Below are 21571 nucleotides of genomic sequence, written 5' to 3' on the forward strand. Positions count from 1 at the left end.
ATTGTCAGTTAGTCACAGTGACATTCACAGATTGTCAGTTAGTCACTGATCGTCGGTTAGTCACAATGACATTCACAGATTGTCGGTTAGTCACAGTGACATTCACAGATTGTCAGTTAGTCACAGATTGTCAGTTAGTCACAGTGACATTCACAGATTGTCAGTTAGTGATTGCTTGTTGATTAGTCACAGTGACATTCACAGTTTGTCGGTTAGTCACAGTGACATTCACAGATTGTCAGTTAGACACAGTTTGTCGGTTAGTCACAGTCACAATCACAGATAGTCAGTTAGTCACAGATTGTCGGTTAGTCACAGTGACATTCACAGATTGTTGGTTAGTCACAGTGACATTCCCAGATTGTCAGTTAGTCACAGTGACATTCCCAGACTGTCAGTAATTCACAGATTGCTGGTTGGTCACAGTGACATTCACAGATTGTCAGTTAATCACAGATTGTCGGTTAGTCACAGTGATATTCAGATTGTCGATTAGTCACAGTGACATTCACATATTGTCGATTAGTCACAGTGACATTCACATATTGTCGGTTAGGCACAGTCACATTCACAGATTGTCACTTGGTCACAGATTGTCGGTTAGTCACAGTGACATTCACGGTTTGTCAGTTAGTCACAGGTTGTCGTTTAGTCATAGTGACGTTCACAGATTGTCAGTTAGTCACAGTGACATTCACAGATTGTCAGTTAGTCACAGATTGTCGGTCAGTCACAGTGACATTCAAAGATTGTCAGTTAGTCACAGTTTGTAAGTTAGTCACAATGGAATTTACAGATTGTCAGTTGGTCACAGAATGTCGGTTCGTCACAGTGACATTCACAGATTGTCAGTTAGTCACAGATTGTCGGCTGGTCACAGTGACATTCAAAGTTTGCTGATTCGTCACAGTGACATTCACAGGTTGTCAGTTAGTCTCAGATTGTCAGTAAATCACAGTGATATTCACAGATTGTCAGATAGTCACAGTGACATTCACAGCTTCTCAGTTTGTCACAGTGACATTCACAGATTGTCAGATAGTCATTGATTGTCGATTAGTCATTGTGAAATTCACAGATTGTCGGTAAGTGACAGAGACATTCACAGATTATTAGTTAGTCACAGATTGTCGCTTAGTCACAGTGCAATTCACAGATTATCAGTTAGTCACAGTGACATTCACAGATTATCAGGTAGTCACAGTGACATTCGCAGATTGCCAGTTAGTCACAGTATGTTGGTTAGTCACAGTGATATTCAGAGATTGTCAGTTCGTCACAGATTGTTGGTTAGTCGCAGTGGCATTTACAGATTGTCAATTTGTCTCAGTGACATTCTCAGATTGTCAGTTAGTCACAGATTGTCGGTTAGTCACAGTGACATTCACAGATTGTCAGTAAGTCTGAGATTGTCAGTTAGTCACAGTGACATTCACACGTTGGCAGTTAGTCACAGATTTTCGGTCAGTCACAGTGACAGTCACAGATTGTCAGTTAGTCACAGTGACATTCACAGATTGTCAGTTAGTCACTGATCGTCGGTTAGTCTCAATGACATTCACAGATTGTCGGTTTGTCACAGTGACATTCACAGATTGTCAGTTAGTCACAGATTGTCGGTTAGTCACAGTGACATTCACAGTTTGTCACTTAGTCACAGATAGTCGGTTAGTCACAGTGACATTCACAGATTGTCACTTAGTCAAAGATTGTCGGTCAGTCACAGTGGCATTCACAGATTGTCAGTTAGTCACAGTGACATTCACAGATTGTCGATTACTCACAGTGGCATTCACAGATTGTCAGTTAGTCACAGTGACATTCACAGATTGTCAGTTAGTCACTGATCGTCGGTTAGTCACAATGACATTCACAGATTGTCGGTTAGTCACAGTGACATTCACAGATTGTCAGTTAGTCACAGATTGTCAGTTAGTCACATTGACATTCACAGATGGTCAGTTCGTCACAGAGTGTCGGTTAGTCACAGTGTCATTCGCAGATTGTCAGTTAGTCAAAGTTTGTCGGTTAGTCACAGTGACATTCACAGATTGTCAGATAGTTACTGTGACATTCACAGATTATCAGTTCATCCAGACTGTAAATTAGTCACATTGACATTCACAGATGGTCAGTTCGTCACAGGGTGTCGGTTAGTCACAGTGTCATTCGCAGATTGTCAGATAGTCACAGATTGTCAGTTAGTGACAGTGAAATTCACAGATTGTCAGTTAGTCACAGAGTTTCGGTTAATCACAGTGACATTCGGAGATTGCCAATTAGTTACAGTTTGTCGGCTAGTCACAGCGACATTCACAGATTGTTAGTTATTCACAGATTGTCGGTTAGTCACAGTGACATTCTCAGATTGTCAGTAAGTCTGAGATTGTCAGTTAGTCACAGTGACATTCACACGTTGGCAGTTAGTCACAGATTTTCGGTCAGTCACAGTGACAGTCACAGATTGTCAGTTAGTCACAGTGACATTCACAGATTGTCAGTTAGTCACTGATCGTCGGTTAGTCTCAATGACATTCACAGATTGTCGGTTTGTCACAGTGACATTCACAGATTGTCAGTTAGTCACAGATTGTCGGTTAGTCACAGTGACATTCACAGTTTGTCACTTAGTCACAGATAGTCGGTTAGTCACAGTGACATTCACAGATTGTCACTTAGTCAAAGATTGTCGGTCAGTCACAGTGGCATTCACAGATTGTCAGTTAGTCACAGTGACATTCACAGATTGTCGATTACTCACAGTGGCATTCACAGATTGTCAGTTAGTCACAGTGACATTCACAGATTGTCAGTTAGTCACTGATCGTCGGTTAGTCACAATGACATTCACAGATTGTCGGTTAGTCACAGTGACATTCACAGATTGTCAGTTAGTCACAGATTGTCAGTTAGTCACATTGACATTCACAGATGGTCAGTTCGTCACAGAGTGTCGGTTAGTCACAGTGTCATTCGCAGATTGTCAGTTAGTCAAAGTTTGTCGGTTAGTCACAGTGACATTCACAGATTGTCAGATAGTTACTGTGACATTCACAGATTATCAGTTCATCCAGACTGTAAATTAGTCACATTGACATTCACAGATGGTCAGTTCGTCACAGGGTGTCGGTTAGTCACAGTGTCATTCGCAGATTGTCAGATAGCCACAGATTGTCAGTTAGTGACAGTGAAATTCACAGATTGTCAGTTAGTCACAGAGTTTCGGTTAATCACAGTGACATTCGGAGATTGCCAATTAGTTACAGTTTGTCGGCTAGTCACAGTGACATTCACAGATTGTTAGTTATTCACAGATTGTCGGTTAGTCACAGTGACATTCACAGATTGTCAGTTAGTCACTGTGACATTCACAGATTGTCAGTTTGTCACAGTGACATTCACAGTTTGTCGGTTAGTCACTGATTGAATGTCACTGTAACTGTCGGTAAGTGACAGAGAAATTCACAGAATGTTATTTAGTCACAGGTTATCGGTGAGTTACAGTGAGATTCACAGATTGTCAGTTAGTCACAGTGACATTCACAGATTGTCGGTTAGCCACGGTGACATTCACGGATTGTCAGTCAGTCACAGGTTGTTGGTTAGGTCACAGTGACATTCGCAGATTGTCAGTTAGTCACAGTTTATCGGTTAGTCACAGTGACATTCACAGAATGTCAGATCGTCACAGATTGTTGGTTAGTCACAGTGACATTCACAGATTATCAGGTAGTCACAGTGACATTCGCAGATTGTCAGTTAGTCACAGTTTGTCGGATAGTCACTGTGACATTCAGAGATTGTCAGATCGCCACAGATTGTTGGTTAGTCGCAGTGACATTCATAGATTGTCAATTAGTCACAGTGAGATTCACAGATTTTCGGTTAGTCACAGTGACATTCACAGATTATTAGTTAGTCACAGATTGTTGTTTAGTCACAGTGACATTCACAGATTGTCAGTTAGTCACAGATTGTCAGTTAGTCACAGTGACATTCACAGATTGCCAGTAAGTCTGAGATTGTCAGTTAGTCACAGACTGTCGATTAGTCACAGTGACATTCACAGATTGTCAGTTAGGCACAGTGACATTCAGATTGTCGATCAGTTACAGTGGCATTCACAAATTGTCAGTCTGTCGCAGATTGTCGGTTGGACACAGTGACATTCACAGATTGTCAGTAAGTCTGAGATTGTCAGTTAGCCACAGACTATCGTTTAGTCACAGTGACATTCACAGATTGTCAGTTAGTCACAGATTGTCGATTAGTCACAGTGACATTCACAGATTGTCAGTTAGGCACAGTGACATTCAGATTGTCGATCAGTTACAGTGGCATTCACAAATTGTCAGTCTGTCACAGATTGTCGGTTAATCACAGTGACATTCAAAGATTATGGGCGAGTCACAGATTGTCAGGTAGTCATAGTGATGTTCACAGATTGCCAGTTAGCCACAGATTATCAGTTAGTCACAGTGAAATTCACAAATTGTCAGTTAGTCACAGATTGTCGGTCAGTCACAGTGACATTCACAGATTGTCAGTTAGTCACAGTGACATTCACAGATTGTCAGTTAGTTACAGGTTGCATGTTATTCACAGTGAAATTCACAGATTGTCAGTTAGTCACAGATTGTCGGTTTGTCACAGTGACATTCCCAGATTGTCAGTCAGTCACAGATTGTCGGTTAGCCACGGTGACATTCACAGATTGTCAGTTAGCCACGTTCATCAGTTAGTCACTGACTGTCAGTCAGTCACAGGTTGTTGGTTAGGTCACAGTGACATTCGCAGATTGTCAGTTTGTCACAGTTTGTCGGTTAGTCACAGTGATATTCAGAGATTGTCAGTTCGTCACAGATTGTTGGTTAGTCACAGTGACATTCACAGATTGTCAGTTACTCCCAGATTGTCAGTACGTCACAGTGACATTCCCAGATTGTCGGTTAGTCACAGTGACATTCATAGATTATGTGCTGTCACAGATTGTCAGGTATTCATAGTGATATTCACAGATTGTCAGTTAGTCACAGATTGCCAGTTAGTCACAGTGAAATTCACAGATTGTCAGTTAGTCACAGTGACATTCGCAGGTTGTCAGTTAGTCACAGTGACATTCACAGGTTGTTAGTTAGTCACAGGTTGTCAGTTATTCACAGTGACATTCACAGATTATCGGTTAGTCACAGTGAAATTCACAGATTGTCAGTTAGTCACAGATTGTAGGTTTGTCACAGTGACATTCAGATTGTCAATTAGTCACAGTGACATTCACATATTGTCGATTTGTCACAGTGACATTCACAGATAGTCGGTTAGTCACAGTGACATTCACGGATTGTCATTTAATCACAGATTGTCCGTTAGTCACAGTGACATTCACAGAGTGTCCGTTAGTCACAGTGACATTCACGGATTGTCAATTAATCACAGGTTGTCGGTTAGTCATAGTGACGTTCACAGATTGTCAGTTTGTCAAAGACTGTTGGCGAGTCACATTGACATTCACAGATTGTCGGTTAGTAACATTCCGTCGGTAAGTCACAGTGACATTCACAGATTGTCGGTTAGCCACTGCGACATTCACAGATTGCCAGTTAGTAACAGTCCGTCGGTAAGTCACAGTGACATTCACAGATTGTCGGTTAGCCACTGCGACATTCACAGATTGCCAGTTAGTAACAGACCGTCGGTAAGTCACAGTGACATTCACAGATTTTCAGTTACTCACAGATTGTCCATTCGTCACAGTGGACATTAACAGATTGTCAGTTAGTCAGAGTTTGCTGATTCGTCACAGTGACATTCCCAAATTGTCGATTAGTCACAGTGGCATTCATAGATAATGAGCTAGTCACAGATTGCCAGGTAGTCATAGTGACATTCACAGATTGTCACTTAGTCAAAGATTGTCGGTCAGTCACAGTGGCATTCACAGATTGTCAGTTAGTCACAGTGACATTCACAGATTGTCGATTACTCACAGTGGCATTCACAGATTGTCAGTTAGTCACAGTGACATTCACAGATTGTCAGTTAGTCACTGATCGTCGGTTAGTCACAATGACATTCACAGATTGTCGGTTAGTCACAGTGACATTCACAGATTGTCAGTTAGTCACAGATTGTCAGTTAGTCACATTGACATTCACAGATGGTCAGTTCGTCACAGAGTGTCGGTTAGTCACAGTGTCATTCGCAGATTGTCAGTTAGTCAAAGTTTGTCGGTTAGTCACAGTGACATTCACAGATTGTCAGATAGTTACTGTGACATTCACAGATTATCAGTTCATCCAGACTGTAAATTAGTCACATTGACATTCACAGATGGTCAGTTCGTCACAGGGTGTCGGTTAGTCACAGTGTCATTCGCAGATTGTCAGATAGTCACAGATTGTCAGTTAGTGACAGTGAAATTCACAGATTGTCAGTTAGTCACAGAGTTTCGGTTAATCACAGTGACATTCGGAGATTGCCAATTAGTTACAGTTTGTCGGCTAGTCACAGTGACATTCACAGATTGTTAGTTATTCACAGATTGTCGGTTAGTCACAGTGACATTCACAGATTGTCAGTTAGTCACTGTGACATTCACAGATTGTCAGTTTGTCACAGTGACATTCACAGTTTGTCGGTTAGTCACTGATTGAATGTCACTGTAACTGTCGGTAAGTGACAGAGAAATTCACAGAATGTTATTTAGTCACAGGTTATCGGTGAGTTACAGTGAGATTCACAGATTGTCAGTTAGTCACAGTGACATTCACAGATTGTCGGTTAGCCACGGTGACATTCACGGATTGTCAGTCAGTCACAGGTTGTTGGTTAGGTCACAGTGACATTCACAGATTATCAGGTAGTCACAGTGACATTCGCAGATTGTCAGTTAGTCACAGTTTATCGGTTAGTCACAGTGACATTCACAGAATGTCAGATCGTCACAGATTGTTGGTTAGTCACAGTGACATTCACAGATTATCAGGTAGTCACAGTGACATTCGCAGATTGTCAGTTAGTCACAGTTTGTCGGATAGTCACTGTGATATTCAGAGATTGTCAGATCGCCACAGATTGTTGGTTAGTCGCAGTGACATTCATAGATTGTCAATTAGTCACAGTGAGATTCACAGATTTTCGGTTAGTCACAGTGACATTCACAGATTATTAGTTAGTCACAGATTGTTGTTTAGTCACAGTGACATTCACAGATTGTCAGTTAGTCACAGATTGTCAGTTAGTCACAGTGACATTCACAGATTGCCAGTAAGTCTGAGATTGTCAGTTAGTCACAGACTGTCGATTAGTCACAGTGACATTCACAGATTGTCAGTTAGGCACAGTGACATTCAGATTGTCGATCAGTTACAGTGGCATTCACAAATTGCCAGTCTGTCGCAGATTGTCGGTTGGACACAGTGACATTCACAGATTGTCAGTAAGTCTGAGATTGTCAGTTAGCCACAGACTATCGTTTAGTCACAGTGACATTCACAGATTGTCAGTTAGTCACAGATTGTCGATTAGTCACAGTGACATTCACAGATTGTCAGTTAGGCACAGTGACATTCAGATTGTCGATCAGTTACAGTGGCATTCACAAATTGTCAGTCTGTCACAGATTGTCGGTTAATCACAGTGACATTCAAAGATTATGGGCTAGTCACAGATTGTCAGGTAGTCATAGTGATGTTCACAGATTGCCAGTTAGCCACAGATTATCAGTTAGTCACAGTGAAATTCACAAATTGTCAGTTAGTCACAGATTGTCGGTCAGTCACAGTGACATTCAGAGATTGTCAGTTAGTCACAGTGACATTCACAGATTGTCAGTTGGTCACAGAATGTCGGTTCGTCACAGTGACATTCACAGATTGTCAGTTAGTCACAGATTGTCGGCTGGTCACAGTGACATTCAAAGTTTGCTGATTCGTCACAGTGACATTCACAGGTTGTCAGTTAGTCTCAGATTGTCAGTAAATCACAGTGATATTCACAGATTGTCAGATAGTCACAGTGACATTCACAGCTTCTCAGTTTGTCACAGTGACATTCACAGATTGTCAGATAGTCATTGATTGTCGGTTAGTCACAGTGAAATTCACAGATTGTCGGTAAGTGACAGAGACATTCACAGATTATTAGTTAGTCACAGATTGTCGCTTAGTCACAGTGCAATTCACAGATTATCAGTTAGTCACAGTGACATTCACAGATTATCAGGTAGTCACAGTGACATTCGCAGATTGCCAGTTAGTCACAGTATGTTGGTTAGTCACAGTGATATTCAGAGATTGTCAGTTCGTCACAGATTGTTGGTTAGTCGCAGTGGCATTTACAGATTGTCAATTAGTCTCAGTGACATTCTCAGATTGTCAGTTAGTCACAGATTGTCGGTTAGTCACAGTGACATTCACAGATTGTCAGTAAGTCTGAGATTGTCAGTTAGTCACAGTGACATTCACACGTTGGCAGTTAGTCACAGATTTTCGGTCAGTCACAGTGACATTCACAGATTGTCAGTTAGTCACAGTGACATTCACAGATTGTCAGTTAGTCACTGATCGTCGGTTAGTCTCAATGACATTCACAGATTGTCGGTTTGTCACAGTGACATTCACAGATTGTCAGTTAGTCACAGATTGTCGGTTAGTCACAGTGACATTCACAGTTTGTCACTTAGTCACAGATAGTCGGTTAGTCACAGTGACATTCACAGATTGTCACTTAGTCAAAGATTGTCGGTCAGTCACAGTGGCATTCACAGATTGTCAGTTAGTCACAGTGACATTCACAGATTGTCGATTACTCACAGTGGCATTCACAGATTGTCAGTTAGTCACAGTGACATTCACAGATTGTCAGTTAGTCACTGATCGTCGGTTAGTCACAATGACATTCACAGATTGTCGGTTAGTCACAGTGACATTCACAGATTGTCAGTTAGTCACAGATTGTCAGTTAGTCACATTGACATTCACAGATGGTCAGTTCGTCACAGAGTGTCGGTTAGTCACAGTGTCATTCGCAGATTGTCAGTTAGTCAAAGTTTGTCGGTTAGTCACAGTGACATTCACAGATTGTCAGATAGTTACTGTGACATTCACAGATTATCAGTTCATCCAGACTGTAAATTAGTCACATTGACATTCACAGATGGTCAGTTCGTCACAGGGTGTCGGTTAGTCACAGTGTCATTCGCAGATTGTCAGATAGTCACAGATTGTCAGTTAGTGACAGTGAAATTCACAGATTGTCAGTTAGTCACAGAGTTTCGGTTAATCACAGTGACATTCGGAGATTGCCAATTAGTTACAGTTTGTCGGCTAGTCACAGTGACATTCACAGATTGTTAGTTATTCACAGATTGTCGGTTAGTCACAGTGACATTCACAGATTGTCAGTTAGTCACTGTGACATTCACAGATTGTCAGTTTGTCACAGTGACATTCACAGTTTGTCGGTTAGTCACTGATTGAATGTCACTGTAACTGTCGGTAAGTGACAGAGAAATTCACAGAATGTTATTTAGTCACAGGTTATCGGTGAGTTACAGTGAGATTCACAGATTGTCAGTTAGTCACAGTGACATTCACAGATTGTCGGTTAGCCACGGTGACATTCACGGATTGTCAGTCAGTCACAGGTTGTTGGTTAGGTCACAGTGACATTCACAGATTATCAGGTAGTCACAGTGACATTCGCAGATTGTCAGTTAGTCACAGTTTATCGGTTAGTCACAGTGACATTCACAGAATGTCAGATCGTCACAGATTGTTGGTTAGTCACAGTGACATTCACAGATTATCAGGTAGTCACAGTGACATTCGCAGATTGTCAGTTAGTCACAGTTTGTCGGATAGTCACTGTGATATTCAGAGATTGTCAGATCGCCACAGATTGTTGGTTAGTCGCAGTGACATTCATAGATTGTCAATTAGTCACAGTGAGATTCACAGATTTTCGGTTAGTCACAGTGACATTCACAGATTATTAGTTAGTCACAGATTGTTGTTTAGTCACAGTGACATTCACAGATTGTCAGTTAGTCACAGATTGTCAGTTAGTCACAGTGACATTCACAGATTGCCAGTAAGTCTGAGATTGTCAGTTAGTCACAGACTGTCGATTAGTCACAGTGACATTCACAGATTGTCAGTTAGGCACAGTGACATTCAGATTGTCGATCAGTTACAGTGGCATTCACAAATTGTCAGTCTGTCGCAGATTGTCGGTTGGACACAGTGACATTCACAGATTGTCAGTAAGTCTGAGATTGTCAGTTAGCCACAGACTATCGTTTAGTCACAGTGACATTCACAGATTGTCAGTTAGTCACAGATTGTCGATTAGTCACAGTGACATTCACAGATTGTCAGTTAGGCACAGTGACATTCAGATTGTCGATCAGTTACAGTGGCATTCACAAATTGTCAGTCTGTCACAGATTGTCGGTTAATCACAGTGACATTCAAAGATTATGGGCTAGTCACAGATTGTCAGGTAGTCATAGTGATGTTCACAGATTGCCAGTTAGCCACAGATTATCAGTTAGTCACAGTGAAATTCACAAATTGTCAGTTAGTCACAGATTGTCGGTCAGTCACAGTGACATTCACAGATTGTCAGTTAGTCACAGTGACATTCACAGATTGTCAGTTAGTTACAGGTTGTATGTTATTCACAGTGAAATTCACAGATTGTCAGTTAGTCACAGATTGTCGGTTTGTCACAGTGACATTCCCAGATTGTCAGTCAGTCACAGATTGTCGGTTAGCCACGGTGACATTCACAGATTGTCAGTCAGCCACGTTCATCAGTTAGTCACTGACTGTCAGTCAGTCACAGGTTGTTGGTTAGGTCACAGTGACATTCGCAGATTGTCAGTTAGTCACAGTTTGTCGGTTAGTCACAGTGATATTCAGAGATTGTCAGTTCTTCACAGATTGTTGGTTAGTCACAGTGACATTCACAGATTGTCAGTTACTCCCAGATTGTCAGTACGTCACAGTGACATTCCCAGATTGTCGGTTAGTCACAGTGACATTCATAGATTATGTGCTGTCACAGATTGTCAGGTATTCATAGTGATATTCACAGATTGTCAGTTAGTCACAGATTGCCAGTTAGTCACAGTGAAATTCACAGATTGTCAGTTAGTCACAGTGACATTCGCAGGTTGTCAGTTAGTCACAGTGACATTCACAGGTTGTTAGTTAGTCACAGGTTGTCAGTTATTCACAGTGACATTCACAGATTATCGGTGAGTCACAGTGAAATTCACAGATTGTCAGTTAGTCACAGATTGTAGGTTTGTCACAGTGACATTCAGATTGTCAATTAGTCACAGTGACATTCACATATTGTCGATTTGTCACAGTGACATTCACAGATAGTCGGTTAGTCACAGTGACATTCACGGATTGTCATTTAATCACAGATTGTCCGTTAGTCACAGTGACATTCACAGAGTGTCCGTTAGTCACAGTGACATTCACGGATTGTCAATTAATCACAGGTTGTCGGTTAGTCATAGTGACGTTCACAGATTGTCAGTTTGTCAAAGACTGTTGGCGAGTCACATTGACATTCACAGATTGTCGGTTAGTAACATTCCGTCGGTAAGTCACAGTGACATTCACAGATTGTCGGTTAGCCACTGCGACATTCACAGATTGCCAGTTAGTAACAGTCCGTCGGTAAGTCACAGTGACATTCACAGATTGTCGGTTAGCCACTGCGACATTCACAGATTGCCAGTTAGTAACAGACCGTCGGTAAGTCACAGTGACATTCACAGATTTTCAGTTACTCACAGATTGTCCATTCGTCACAGTGGACATTAACAGATTGTCAGTTAGTCAGAGTTTGCTGATTCGTCACAGTGACATTCCCAAATTGTCGATTAGTCACAGTGGCATTCATAGATAATGAGCTAGTCACAGATTGCCAGGTAGTCATAGTGACATTCGCAGATTGTCAGTTAGTCACAGTGACATTCGCAGATTGTCAGTTAGTCACTGTGACATTCATAGATCGTTAGTTAATCACAGATTGTCGGTTAGTCACAGTGACATTCACAGATTGTCAGTTAGTCACAGTGAGATTCACAGATTGTCAGTTAATCATAGATTGTCGGTCAGTCACAGTGACAGTCACAGATTGTCAGTTAGTCACGGGTTGTAAGTTAGTCACAGTGAAACTCCCAGGTTGTCAGTTATTCACAGATTCCCTGTTAGTCACAGTGACATTCACAGATTGTCAGTGAGTCATTGCTTGTTGATTAGTCACAGTGACATTCACAGTTTGTCGGTTAGTCACAGTGTCATTCGCAGATTGTCAGATAGTCACAGATTGTCAGTTAGTGACAGTGAAATTCACAGATTGTGAGCTAGTCACAGATTGTCGGTTAGTCACACTGACATTCACAGATTGTCAGTTAGTCACAGATTGTCGGTTAGTCACAGTGACATTCACAGATTATCAGTTAGTCACTGTGACATTCACAGATTGTCAGTTTGTCACAGTGACATTCACAGTTTGCCGGTTAGTCACTGATTGAATGTCACTGTAACTGTCGGTAAGTGACAGAGAAATTCACAGAATGTTATTTAGTCACAGGTTATCGGTGAGTTACAGTCAGATTCAAAGATTGTCAGTTAGTCACAGTGACATTCACAGATTGTCAGTTAGTCACAGATTGTCGGTTAGCCATGGTGACATTCACAGATTGTCAGTTAGCCACGGTGACAGTCACTGACTGTCAGTCACAGGTTGTTGGTTAGGTCACAGTGACATTCGCAGATTGTTAGTTAGTCACAATTTGTCGGTTAGTCACAGAGACATTCACAGATTATCTGGTAGTCACAGTGACATTCGCAGATTGTCAGTTAGTCACAGTTTGTCGGTTAGTCACAGTGACATTCACAGATTGTCAGTTAGTCACAGTGACATTCACAGCTTGTCAGTTAGACACAGTGACATTATCAGGTTGTCAGTTCGTCACAGATTGTCGGTTAGTCACAGTGTCATTCGCAGATCGTCAGTTAGTCACAGTTTGTCGGTTAGTCACAGTGACATTCACAGATTGTCGGAAAGTTACTGTGACATTCACAGATTGTCAGTTCATCCAGACTGTAAATTAGTCACAGTGAAATTCACAGGTTGACATAGTCACAGATTGTCAGTTAGTGGCAGTGAAATTCACAGATTGTCAGTTAGTCATTGCTTGTCGGTTAGTCACAGGGACATTCACAGATTGTAAGTTAGTCACAGTGACATTTGCAGATTGCCAATTAGTTCCAGTTTGTCGGTTAGTCACAGGGACATTCACAGATTGTCAGTTTGTCACAGATTGTCGGTTAGTCACAATGATATTCACAGATTGTCAGTTAGTCACAGTGACATTCACTGATTGTCAGTTAGTCACAGTGACATTCACAGATTGTCAGTTTGTCACAGATTGTCGGTTAGTCACAATGATATTCACAGATTGTCAGTTAGTCACGGTGACATTCACAGATTCTCAGTTAGTCACAGTGACATTCACAGATTGTCAGTCAGTCACATGTTGTTGGTTAGTCACAGAGACATTCACAGATTGTCGGTTAGTCACAGTGACATTCGCAGATTCTCAGTTAGTCACAGATTGTCAGTTAGTCACAGTGACATTCACAGATTGTCAGTTAGTCACAGTGACATTCACAGATTGCCAGTTAGTCACAGTGACATTCACAGATTGCCAGTTAGTCACAGATTGTCAGTTAGTCACACTGACATTCACAGATTGTCAGTTAGTCACAGATTGTCGGTTAATCACAGTGACATTCAGATTGTCGATTAGTCACAGTGACAGTCACATATTGTCGATTAGTCACAGTGACATTCACAGATTGTCGGTTAGTCAGATTGTTGGTTAGTCACAGTGACATTCACAGATTGTCGGTCAGTCACAGTGACATTCACAGATTGTCAGTTAGTCACAGATTGTCGGTTAGTCACAGTGTCATTCAAAGTTTGCTGATTAGTCACCGTGACATTCACAGGTTGTCAGTTTGTCTCAAATTGTCAGTAATTCACAGTGACATTCACAGAATGTCAGTTCGGCACTGTGACATTGACAGATTGTCAGGGTGTCACACATTGTCGGTCAGTCACAGTGACATTCACAGATTGTCATTGCTTGTTGGTAAGTCACAATGAAATTCACAGGTTGTCAGTTAGTCACAGTGACATTCACAGATTGTCAGTTTGTCACAGTGACATTCACAGATTGTCAGTTAGTCATTGACTGTCGGTTAGTCACAGTGAAATTCACAGATTGTCGGTAAGTGACAGAGACATTCACAGATTATTAGTTAGTCACAGATTGTCGGTTAGTCACAGTGCAATTCACAGATTGTCGGTTAGTCACAGTAACATTCACAGTTTGTTGATTAATCACAGTGACATTCACAGTTTGTCCGTTAATCACAGGGACATTCACAGATTGCCAGTTGGTAACAGTTCATCGATAAGTCACAGTGACATACACAGATTGTCAGTTACTCCCAGATTGTCAGTTCGTCACAGTGAAATTCACAGATTGTCAATTAGTCACAGTGACATTCACAGATAGTCGGTTAGTCACAGTGACATTCACAGATTGTCAGTTAGTCACAGATTGTCCGTTAGTCACAGTGACATTCACGGATTGTCAATTAATCACAGGTTGTTAGTTAGTCATAGTGACGTTCACAGATTGTCAGTTCGCCACAGTGACATTCACAGATTGTCGGTTAGTCACTGTGACATTTACAGAATGTCAGTTTGTCACAATTTGTAAGTTAGTCACAATGGAATTCACAGATCGTCGGTTAGTCACAGTGACATTCACAGATTGTCAGTTTGTCACAGATTGTCGGCTAGTCACAGTGACATTCAAAGTTTGCTGATTCGTCACAGTGACATTCACAGATTGTCAGTTAATCTCAGATTGTCAGTAAATCACACTGACATTCACAGATTGTCAGTTAGTCACAGTCACATTCACAGATTGTCAGTTAGTCACAGTTTGTAAGTTAGTCACAATGGAATTCACAAATTGTCAGGTAGTCACAGACTTTCGGTGAGTTACAGTGACATTCACAGATTGTCGGTTAGAAACAGTTTGTCGGTCAGTCACAGTAACATTCACAGATTGTCAGTAAGTCACAGTTTGTAAGTTAGTCACAATGGAATTCACAAATTGTCAGGTCGTCACAGATTGTCGGTTAGTCACAGTAACATTCACAGTTTGTTGATTAATCACAGTGACATTCACAGTTTGTCCGTTAATCACAGGGACATTCACAGATTGCCAGTTGGTAACAGTTCATCGATAAGTCACAGTGACATACACAGATTGTCAGTTACTCCCAGATTGTCAGTTCGTCACAGTGAAATTCACAGATTGTCAATTAGTCACAGTGACATTCACAGATAGTCGGTTAGTCACAGTGACATTCACAGATTGTCAGTTAGTCACAGATTGTCCGTTAGTCACAGTGACATTCACGGATTGTCAATTAATCACAGGTTGTTAGTTAGTCATAGTGACGTTCACAGATTGTCAGTTCGCCACAGTGACATTCACAGATTGTCGGTTAGTCACTGTGACATTTACAGAATGTCAGTTTGTCACAATTTGTAAGTTAGTCACAATGGAATTCACAGATCGTCGGTTAGTCACAGTGACATTCACAGATTGTCAGTTTGTCACAGATTGTCGGCTAGTCACAGTGACATTCAAAGTTTGCTGATTCGTCACAGTGACATTCACAGATTGTCAGTTAATCTCAGATTGTCAGTAAATCACACTGACATTCACAGATTGTCAGTTAGTCACAGTCACATTCACAGATTGTCAGTTAGTCACAGTTTGTAAGTTAGTCACAATGGAATTCACAAATTGTCAGGTAGTCACAGACTTTCGGTGAGTTACAGTGACATTCACAGATTGTCGGTTAGAAACAGTTTGTCGGTCAGTCACAGTAACATTCACAGATTGTCAGTAAGTCACAGTTTGTAAGTTAGTCACAATGGAATTCACAAATTGTCAGGTCGTCACAGATTGTCGGTTAGTCACAGTAACATTCACAGTTTGTTGATTAATCACAGTGACATTCACAGTTTGTCCGTTAATCACAGGGACATTCACAGATTGCCAGTTGGTAACAGTTCATCGATAAGTCACAGTGACATACACAGATTGTCAGTTACTCCCAGATTGTCAGTTCGTCACAGTGAAATTCACAGATTGTCAATTAGTCACAGTGACATTCACAGATAGTCGGTTAGTCACAGTGACATTCACAGATTGTCAGTTAGTCACAGATTGTCCGTTAGTCACAGTGACATTCACGGATTGTCAATTAATCACAGGTTGTTAGTTAGTCATAGTGACGTTCACAGATTGTCAGTTCGCCACAGTGACATTCACAGATTGTCGGTTAGTCACTGTGACATTTACAGAATGTCAGTTTGTCACAATTTGTAAGTCAGTCACAATGGAATTCACAGATCGTCGGTTAGTCACAGTGACATTCACAGATTGTCAGTTTGTCACAGATTGTCGGCTAGTCACAGTGACATTCAAAGTTTGCTGATGTGTCACAGTGACATTCACAGATTGTCAGTTAATCTCAGATTGTCAGTAAATCACACTGACATTCACAGATTGTCAGTTAGTCACAGTCACATTCACAGATTGTCAGTTAGTCACAGTTTGTAAGTTAGTCACAATGGAATTCACAAATTGTCAGGTAGTCACAGACTGTCGGTGAGTTACAGTGACATTCACAGATTGTCGGTTAGAAACAGTTTGTCGGTCAGTCACAGTAACATTCACAGATTGTCAGTAAGTCACAGTTTGTAAGTTAGTCACAATGGAATTCAAAAATTGTCAGGTCGTCACAGATTGTCGGTTAGTCACAGTGACATTCAAAGTTTGCTGATTCGTCACAGTGACATTCACAGGTTGTCAGTTAGTCTCAGATTGTCAGAAAATCACAGTGACATTCACAGATTGTCAGTTAGTCACAGTGACATTCACAGCTTGTTAGATTTTCACAGTGACATTCACAGATTGTCAGTTAGACAAATGTTGTAAGTTAGACACAGTGAAATTCACAGGTTGTCAATTAGTCACAGATTGTCAGTTAGTCACAGTGACACTCCCAGATTGTCAAGTTATTCACAGATTGCCGGTTAGTCACAGTGAAATTCACAGACTGTCAGTCAGTCATTGCTTGTCGGTTAGTCACAGTGACATTCTCAGATTGTGAGTTAGTCGTTGATTGTTGGTTAGTCACAGTGACATTCACAGATTGTCAGTTAGTCACAGATTGTCGGATGGTCACAGTGACATTCAAAGTTTGCTGATTCGTCACAGTGACATTCACAGGTTGTCAGTTAGTCTCAGATTGTCAGAAAATCACAGTGACATTCACAGATTGTCAGTTAGTCACAGTGACATTCACGGCTTGTCAGATTTTCACAGTGACATTCACAGATTGTCAGTTAGACAAATATTGTAAGTTAGACACAGTGAAATTCACAGGTTGTCAATTAGTCACAGATTGTCAGTTAGTCACAGTGACACTCCCAGATTGTCAAGTTATTCACAGATTGCCGGTTAGTCACAGTGAAATTCACACACTGTCAGTTAGTCATTGCTTGTCGGTTAGTCACAGTGACATTCTCAGATTGTGAGTTAGTCGTTGATTGTCGGTTAGTCACAGTGACATTCACAGATTGTCAGTTAGACAAATGTTGTAAGTTAGACACAGTGAAATTCACAGGTTGTCAATTAGTCACAGATTGTCAGTTAGTCACAGTGACATTCGCAGATTGTCAGTTAGTCACAATTTGTCGGTCAGTCACAGTGACATTCACAGATTGTCAGTTAGTCACAGGTTGTAAATTATTCACAGTGAAATTCACAGGTTGTCCGTTAGTTACAGATTGTCAGTTACCCACAGTGACATTCCCAGATTGCCTGAAATTCACAGATGCCGGTTAGTTGCAGTGACATTCACAGATTGTCAGTTAGTCACAGATTGTCGGTTGGACACAGTGAAATTCACAGATTATCGGTTAGTCACAGTGGCATTCACAGATTGTCGATTTGTCACAGTGACATTCACAGATAGTTGGTTAGTCACAGATTGTCGGTTAGTCACAGTGAAATTCACAGATTGTCAGTTAGTCACAGATTGTCGGTTAGTCACAGTGAAATTCACAGATTGTCAGTTAGTCACAGATTGTCGGTTAGTCACAGTGGCATTCACAGATTGTCGATTTGTCACAGTGACATTCACAGATAGTTGGTTAGTCACAGATTGTCGGTTAGTCACAGTGAAATTCACAGATTGTCAGTTAGTCACAGATTATCAGTTAGTCACAGTGACATTCACAGATTGTCGGTTAGTCACAGATGGTCGGCTGGTCACAGTGACATTCAAAGTTTGCTGATTCATCACAGTGACATGCACAGATTGTCAGTTAGTCATTTATTGTCGGTTAGTCACAGTGACATTCACAGATTGTCAGTTAGTCACAGACTGTCAGTTAGTCACAGTGACATTCACAGATTGTGAGCTAGTCACAGATTGTCAGTTAGTCACAGTGACATTCACAGATTGTCAGTTAGTCATTTATTGTCGGTTGTTCACAGTGAAATTCACAGATTGTCAGTTAGTCACAGTGAAATTCACAGATTGTCAGTTAGTCACAGTGACATGCACAGATTGTCAGTTAGTCATTTATTGTCGGTTAGTCACAGTGACATTCACAGATTGTCAGTTAGTCACAGACTGTCAGTTAGTCACAGTGACATTCACAGATTGTCAGTTAGTCACAGACTGTCGGTGAGTCACAGTGACATTCACAGATTGTCAGTTAGTCACAGGTTGTAAATTATTCACAGTGAAATTCACAGGTTGTCTGTTAGTTACAGATTGTCAGTTAGTCACAGTGACATTCCCAGATTGCCAGTAATTAACAGATTGCCAGGTTAGTTACTGTGACATTCACAGATTGTCAGTTAGTCACAGATTGTCGGTTGGACACAGTGACATTCACAGATTATCGGTTAGTCACAGTGAAATTCACATTGTCAGTTAGTAACTGACAGCCGGTCGGCAGCACAGTAGCATTGTGGATAGCACAATTGCTTCACAGCTCCAGGGTCCCAGGTTCGAATCCCGGCTTGGGTCACTGTCTGTGCGGAGTCTGCACATCCTCCCCGTGTAAGCGTGGGTTTCCTCCGGGTGCTCCGGTTTCCTCCCACAGTCCAAAGATGTGCAGGTTAGGTGAATTGGCCTTGATAAATTGACCTTAGTGTCCAAAATTGTCCTTCGTGTTGGGTGGTGGGTTATGGGGATAGGGTGGAGGTGTTGACCTTGGGTAGTGTGCTCTTTCCAAGAGCCGGTGCAGACTCGATGGGCCGAATGGTCTCCTTCTGCACTGTAAATTCTATGATAGTCACAGATTGTCGGTTAGTCAAAGTGACATTCAGATTGTCAATTAGTCACAATGACAGTCACATATTGTCGATTTGTCACAGTGACATTCACAGATTGTCGGTTAGTCACAGTGACATTCACAGATTGTCAGTTAGTCACAGATTGTCGTTTAGTCACAGTGACATTCACGGATTGTCAGTTAGTCACAGGTTGTCGGTTAGTCACAATGGAATTCACAGATTGCCGGTTAGTCACAGTGACATTCTCAGATTGTCAGTTAGTCACAGATTGTCGGCTGGTCACAGTGACATTCAAAGTTTGCTGATTCATCACAGTGACATTCACAGCTTGTCAGTTAATCTCAGATTGTCAGTAAATCACATTGACATTCACAGATTGTCACTTAGTCACAGTGACAGTCACAGATTGTCAGTTAGTCATAGACTGTCAGTTAGTCATTTATTGTCGGTTAGTCACAGTGAAATTCACAGATTGTCAGTTAGTCACAGTGACATGCACAGATTGTCAGTTAGTCATAGACTGTCAGTTAGTCATTTATTGTCGGTTAGTCACAGTGAAATTCACAGATTGTCAGTTAGTCACAGACTGTCAGTTAGTCACAGACTGTCGGTGAGTCACAGTGACATTCACAGATTGTCACTTAGTCACAGTGACATGCACAGATTGTCAGTTAGTCATAGACTGTCAGTTAGTCATTTATTGTCGGTTAGTCACAGTGAAATTCACAGATTGTCAGTTAGTCACAGACTGTCAGTTAGTCACAGACTGTCGGTGAGTCACAGTGACATTCACAGATTGTCGGTTAGAAACAGTTTCTCGGTTAGTCACAGTCACATTCACAGATTGTCAGTTAGAAACAGTTTCTCGGTTAGTCACAGTCACATTCACAGATTGTCAGTTAGAAACAGTTTGTCGGTCAGTCACAGTGACATTCACAGATTGTCAGTTTGTCACAGTGACATTCACAGATTGTCAGTTAGTCATTGATTGTCGGTTAGTCACAGTGAAATTCCCAGATTGTCGGTAAGTGACAGAGACATTCACAGATTATTAGTTAGTCACAGGTTGTCGGTTAGTCGCAGTGAAATTCACAGATTGTCAGTTAGTCACAGACTGTCAGTTAGTCACAGATCATCGGTTAGTCACAGTGACATTCACAGATTTAAATTAATCCAGATTGTAAATTAGTCACAGTGAAATTCATAGATTGTCAGGTAGTCACAGATTGTCGGTTAGTCACAGTGACATTCACAAATTGTAAGTTAGTCATTGCTTGTCAGTTAGTCACAGGCACATTCACAGATTGTCAGTTAGTCACAGTGACTTTCGCAGATTGCCAGTGAGTCACAATTTTTTGGGTAGTCACAGGGACATTCACAGATTGTCAGTTAGTCCCAGTTTGTCGGTCAGTCACCGTCACATTCACAGATTGTCAGTTGGTCACACATTGTCGGCTAGTCACAGTGACATTCACAGATTCTTAGTTATTCACAGATTGTCCGTTAGTCATAGCGACATTCACAGATTGTTAGTTAGTCACAGATTGTCGGTCAGTCACAGTGACATTCACAGATTGTCAGTTAATCCAGATTGTAATTTAGTCACAGTGAAATTCACAGGTTGTCAGTTAGTCACTATGACATTCGTAGATTGTCAGTTCATCACAGGTTGTCGGTCAGTCACTGTGACATCCACAGATTGTCAGTTATTCACAGGTTGTAAGTTAGTCACAGTGAAATTCACAGGTCGTCAGTTAGTTACAGATTGTCAGTTAGTCGCAGTGACATTCACAGATTGTCAGTTTGTCACGCATTGTCGGTCAGTCACAGTGACATTCACAGATTGTCAGTTAGTCACAGTTTGTAAGTTAGTCACAATGGAATTCACAGATTGTCGGTTAGTCACAGTGACATTCACAGATTGCCATTTAGTGACAGATTATCGGCTGGTCACAGTGACATTCAAAGTTTGCTGATTCGTCATAGTGACATTCACAGGTTGTCAGTTAGTCTCAGATTGTCAGTAAATCACACTGACATTCACAGATTGTCAGTTAGTCACAGTGA

The 21571-nt window shown here is 41.2% G+C and overlaps 1 protein-coding gene across 3 annotated transcripts in view; it reads right to left on the reverse strand.

Moving 5' to 3' along the window:
* LOC140388204 (cyclin-dependent kinase 16-like) overlaps positions 1-21571 on the reverse strand; it is a 688814-nt gene that overhangs the window by 135975 nt on the left and 531268 nt on the right. The window lies entirely within an intron of this gene.

This window comes from Scyliorhinus torazame, chromosome 13, assembly GCF_047496885.1.
Source record: "Scyliorhinus torazame isolate Kashiwa2021f chromosome 13, sScyTor2.1, whole genome shotgun sequence".
Lineage (NCBI taxonomy): Eukaryota > Metazoa > Chordata > Chondrichthyes > Carcharhiniformes > Scyliorhinidae > Scyliorhinus > Scyliorhinus torazame.